We start from the raw sequence: 6,000 nt of genomic DNA, 5'->3' as shown, positions 1-6,000 counted from the left end.
CTCGCTTCCTTCTGGTCCATGATACTAACAGAGGTTGTCAGTACTGATGGGATGAACGCAGGTTATTCTGCCACTTCTCTTGGTCTTTAAGTTGCACATCAAACCTGGGGTTGATCACTCCACACTTATTTAACCTGCCTGTGAGGTTCACAATAACTTTCCCAGCTCTGTGATCATCAGTGATTTCACACTTGCCAATGTAACCCTGCTTCATCACCACAGAAACCAAATAATGACTTTGGAGCATGGCCTAATAAGAACCTGGTGTTTGCCTCTCTTCTCGACATTGTGATGCTCTTGAGAGTGTTGGCCAGGATGTTCCATTACGGCAGCCTGGAAAGAGCTGGCAGATCAACATTTGATGGTGCCTCTGCCATTTAGTTGTGGCGTGAGCTTAGGTAAGTTGTTAAAGCACTGTATGCTTCCATTTTGACGTTCATAAAATGGGGTTTATCTTCCCTGCTTCATAAGATCATCGTGAGGATTATGTGAGATAATACATTATAAAGCCCATCTCTGGCAAGGACCCCACAATCTATAAGTGGTCATTATTATCATCTATTATTATGAACTTACCATATGACCTTCTCATAATCCTTGTATTACCCGTGAAGTTTTGTTAAAGGATTGTATTAAGACAGTTAGCTTCTCTAGTGCAGGGAATTAACGTATTATATCTCTGATCTCTGACACATGGTAGGGACTTGATAAGCAACAAATGCATGGAATGACTATCAATGTAATTTTGAGTTTTTTTCCCCCCAAAAACACACAGCAGTTGGTGTTCTTGGTTGCATCTTGGAGTTGAGGAAATTGAAGTTCCATGAAGTAAATTCCCCAGGCTACAAGATGCTGCTGTGTGTCAGAACCAGAATTCCAATTTAAGGAGTCTGGCCCTAAAGCTGCCGTTTCCATCTTATCATGTTGTCAACCGCTATCAGTAACACTTAACTCATAGTGAGCGCGACCCTTAGCGCAAACAACTGCAAAGACAGTAGACCTGTACCGTTATGAAACACCCTTCTTTGTGTCCTTGGCAGACTGAGGCAGCTGGGCAGTGGCTGGAGCCTTGTGTCCTGCGTGCCAGACTCAGGGCTCCCTGCTCAGATCTCAGAGGGACTTTGGATACATCTCCTGTCCAGAGGAAGGTTTCTTTATACTCAATCCATGCTTTTCAAGATTGTCATTAGGATTCATTGAGATCAGGTTTGAGAATTGGTCCAGGGTGGAAGCTCAAATACTGGAGATTTTTATCACTTCTTGATGATCTCTAAGCTCCATTTAGTTTTTTTTAATTTCTGAATTTACCATTCCTGGGGGTGCAATCTGAAGGTTGAATTTTGGCTAGTTAGGACTAGGAGGAGCCCTGGTGGCATAGTGGTTAAGAGCTTGGCTGCTAACCAAAAGGCTAGCAGTTTGAATCTGCCACCCTCTCCTTGGAAACCCAATGGGGCAGCGGGATTCTGTCCTATAGGGTTATTATGAGTCAGAATCGACTTGACAGCAACGGGATTTTGGGTATGATTAGAAGGAACTGTTCTGCATGAATTATTATATGTCACAAATAAAATCAGGTATCTGCAACTTATCTGGGAATACATCAAAAATAAGATAGATTGATGGTTGGATCATTGTTGGGTGCCACTGAGTCAGGTCCAGCTCATGGCAACTGTATACACAACCGAATGAAATGTTGTCAGGTCCTGTACCGTCTGTGGCCACTGTGTATTTGGAGTGTCTTCCAACCTAGGGGATTCAACTTTCAGCAGTTGGGATCTCTAGGGTTTTCATTGCCTAATTCTCAGAAGCAGATCACCGGACCTTTCTTCTTAGTCTATCTTAATCCGGAAAACCTGTCCACCATGGGTGACCCTGCTGGTATTTGAAATACTGATGGCATAACTTCCACCATCACAGCAACACACAAGCTATGACAGTAGGACAAACTGACAGACGGATGGTGGGATGGATGGATATCAGGAAAGATTTTTAAATAGACATGAGGTAAAGCAAAACATTAACAGATGAAGAATCTAGGGTATATGGGTGTTCACTGGATGAGTCAACTTTTCTGTATTTTTTCATAATAAGATGTTGGGGAGATGCCCCCAAATCCTAGCCACTTCATTCAATCCCTTGGGCTGGTGGGGGCATCCTGCAGCAAATTTACCAGGTGCCCACTGAGCCTCACCTCTCCCAGAGGCTCCACAGGGCCTTTGGAGGGGCTCCTTGTACAGCGGAGGCTTCTTCACCGTGCTCCAAGGCATAGAGGTGCTTCGCTAAGTGTGCCTCAGTTTTGGAGGAAAGTATCCAGACCCTGCTGAGGGTCAGTCCCCCTGCAAACACATGTTTGTTGCGGAGAGCGCAGTGAGTAAGAGGAGTGATGACAGTTCCTAAAAGCCATTTATCTGGCTAAGTACCCCTCTTGAGGGTGGTTAAAAGACTCCTGGCCCTCTCTGGAGGGATGACTTTGGTCTAGTGGGCCTGGGTTTGGACTCAGGAAGACTCTGATTTAATTTTAAATAACTCCAAAGTGATTCTACCCTGAGGCAAGTTTGGAACCCTATTCTTTTCCGGAACATGGCAGTAAAAGAAAGGGGATGGAGGGTCATGGTAGGTTTAATCTTTCATGCCCGAGTTTTCTGAGGGGACAGATTATGAGAGATCAGACCTGGAGAGAGTGACATGAGGCTGGGTAAAGGGTGCAGGTAAGGCCCCCCATACTGCTCTTATTGCCTTATCTCTAATTTTAAAATAATTAGTAAGTAAAAAGAATTCTTTCTTTATAGAATGAAATCCACACTTTAAGAGCCAACCCTGGGTGCATGGCATAATCCTAAAAGTCACTTTGGATCAAAGCCGATGGTCCCCATACTTTCACTGTGACAACAGTGTGGTGGGTAGGGAGACAGAGAGGGAGGCAAGGCCTTGACAACCTTGGAGGGATAGTCTGGAGTCTGGTGGGAAGGAAGTTGAAGAAGAGGGCATGCTTGTTTAAAGAAGGCCTAGGAGGGGAGAGAGGGATGGGGTGGCCAGAAAGGTCACCCCTGATTGCCTCTTTGTATTGTGGCTATATAGCTGCACTTTTTGCAACCCCAACATTGGCGCCTTCGACAGCAGGAACAGGGTCTGCTTTATCCTTGTAGCCCCAGGGTGGGAGCGGGTGAAGTGAGTGGCCCAGTGTGCCCAAGAGTGCAGGGTGGGGCAAGGTAACCACTGATACTTGGAGACCTGGGTTGCACGAGGGCAGTGGCTGGTGTGAGCAAGGTATCCCCACTCGGGTAGGCCACAGACAAATGCAATGGGGTGAGTCCCCAGCTTGCAGGCGGAGCCTCCCCTTATGAGACTGGGGTAACAGCTAAGCCTACTAGGCCTACTGTAGTCTAATGAGAGGCGGCATGCAAAGTACTCAGTTCTGCATCTAACAGGGTAAACAACGGGCGCAGCTATTGCTGTAACAACAAATACACCGTCCATGTAGAAAATAGCTGAATGCGGATCAGCAAATGGAAAAAGAACCAAACACCCGAACTCTCCCACCCAGAGGTAACCAGACAATACATCAATGTGTATCACCCAAGACCGTTCTCCTTGCATGTTTTGAACAAAAATGTGATCATACTCTACAGCTTGTTATGGAGTTTCTTTCAAGGACACCTTACAACGACAATGAAACTTATCTTTTTAAAGACTGTAGGGAATCCGTTTCTGGACATAATTTTTTTGACCCAACCACATTTGTTGTGTATCTCGGCTGCTTCTAATTTTTTGCTGGTACTGGAAAGAGTGCACGCGCGTATTGTGCATGTTTTTGATAATTCTCCCGATATATGTTGCCAAAAGCTCTCCTCTGGTCTTCTGGGCCGTATTCAAACCTCACGCCCCGCCGGGCTACCGACACGCACCTGTACTTCCCTCGAGACAAGCGGCAGAAATCCGCCATTGGGCCAGCCCGAGCCGCGGGCGGGGCGGGGCTGACGTCGGACGACGCATGCGCACGCCGCTGGGAGCACGTGCGCAGGGCGGCCCGGGCGGGAGGGGAAAGGTAGGGGGTGAGAGGTGAGGGGGCGGGAGCTGCAAGGGCGCCGGGCGGCCGCGAGAGAGAGGACGGGCGCCACGCACCGGACCGCGGGCCGGGAGCGCGCACGCCGCGCCGCGATCCCGCCGCCGCCGCCGCCGCCCGGGAGCCGCGGCTGCCACAGGTACCTCCGCGCATGTCCCCACGGTACCTGCCCGCGGGCCGGCTCGGGCCTCCCGCCGCGCGCGAACTCTGGAGGTCGGGGTTCGGGGCAGGCAGGGACTGGGCGCGCGGGCGTGGGCGCTGTCCAGCAGCCGCGCGGGCCGGGCCCGGAGAGGGGACAGGGCCGCTGCGTCCCTACCCCCACCCCTGCCGCACCCCCGCCCTGGCTGAGCTCTGCGTCTGAGCACTCCCACTCATCCCGGTCCCGAGTGACCACCGCCGGGCGAGGGTCAGCGCCGTAGCGTCTCCTGGACCCGTCTCCTCCCCCCGGCCCCCGGGCAGCCTTCGGTTCCAGGACCTGCCTTGGGGCTCTGGGTTTCCTTGAGGGCGGGGGAGACCATGCGGTCCAGTCTCCTGCCTGTTTTGGAGGGGCTGATTGAGAGGCAACATGTAGCTCCTTTGCCGGGTTTTGCTTGGTTTTCAGTGTTGTGCGTTTTGCATAAACCTGGTTTGCTCACCAATTTTGTCTCTGTTTACTTCTCGGTGGGTTTATGACCTCGGTATATCAGACGGGATTGTAATGTCACGATAGTGCTGGTTGCAGGGAGTCTTGGATCTAGACTGCGAATCGCAGAAAGTTGTGCAGATGGAAATGTTGGGTGAAGAGAGCAGTGAGTCTGGGGGGGCTCTGGCAGGAGTCTCCCCTTATCCCAGCCACTTACTGCCCCAACTTCTGTGGTGACAGTCAGCTGGATGATTAAACATCCTGGGGGGTAATAATTTTTGGGAAGAGAAAATAGAAGAGGCTTTTTAAAATGTTACCTTTGTGTTTCTTTTATCTGACCAAATGTTTTGCAGAGTCTAATTACGCAGCGTCCTTATTGATTTGCTGCCATCTGGTAGTACTGTGCCAAGGATTGAAGCTTTTGTTAGGCAGTCAGGTTCAAGGATGTCTAGCTAGTGATATATACATTTCAGGTGTTCCTGAGTGATGCCTCATGAAAGACCTGTGTCTATTATGTTTATATTGTTTAGGTTTTAGGTGCTTTACACATTTGCAGACTTTCCACTTGGGCACATGATGTTGAAACACCATAAATGTAAATACTTCCATATGTATTGTTTCGGTCATAAATTGAAATAATTGGTTCTCATTTGTGAACTGATCCGGTATTTATGAGTGCTCTTTCTTCTTTCGCTATTTTTTTTTTTTTTTTTTAATTTTAGCAAAAACCACACCCTCTAGAGGTCTCCATGTACTTTATAATCACAGGTTTATGGCTCCCTGCCTCATTGTTTAGGTTAGTTTTCTGTCCTGAGTTGGATAAAGAGTCTGCTGGTTTGAGGCATAAAGATTGTGACTTGTTTGCAGTCGTTGATGAGCAAGTAAAGTGTTCACTTGGGCAAGGATCTGTGTCTCTGGACCTCAGTACACATGCGTATTACCAGTTAGTGATAGACTTTAGGGGTGCTCATTCCCCCAGTATCTAACCATGCACATGAACATGGTCCAGTGGCCTTTTGGTCCGGTGCTATTTGCTTACCCTCACCATTGGTGACCATTTGCTGGCCACAAGTTGGTTTTACCGGCTTAGACAGGCACTTCATATATGGTTTGTGTTAGCATTCCTAGTGAATGATAGGACTTACCCTCATAAAGAAACTGGGCTCCAAGGTGGATCAGAGCTTCAATCTAGGCCTGCCTAACTCCACCACCTGTGCTACTTTTACTTCCACTCTAACTTGCCACCTTCCTGAACTGGAAGATGAAACAAGGTCCAGGTGAACTTCTTTTACCACCTAAAGTGATAATAATTCTG

At 48.5% G+C, this 6,000-nt stretch overlaps 1 protein-coding gene across 2 annotated transcripts in view; it reads left to right on the top strand.

Annotated features, from left to right (window-relative positions):
* Positions 1 to 4,127: 4,127 nt before the first annotated feature.
* The window catches only part of SCAP (SREBF chaperone), a 109,169-nt gene continuing 107,296 nt past the window's right edge, over positions 4,128 to 6,000 (top strand). The window contains exon 1 of one of the 2 annotated variants that reach the window (XM_049861888.1): positions 4,128 to 4,202. The gene's annotated coding sequence lies outside the window, so the exon portion shown is untranslated. The remainder of the gene's footprint in view (positions 4,203 to 6,000) is intronic. The other variant, XM_049861891.1, reaches the window with a different exon arrangement.

Source organism: Elephas maximus, chromosome 20, assembly GCF_024166365.1.
Source record: "Elephas maximus indicus isolate mEleMax1 chromosome 20, mEleMax1 primary haplotype, whole genome shotgun sequence".
NCBI classification, from domain to species: Eukaryota; Metazoa; Chordata; class Mammalia; order Proboscidea; family Elephantidae; genus Elephas; species Elephas maximus.
Note: the sequence above shows the minus strand (reverse complement) of the source record. Positions and strands in the feature narration are given on the sequence as shown.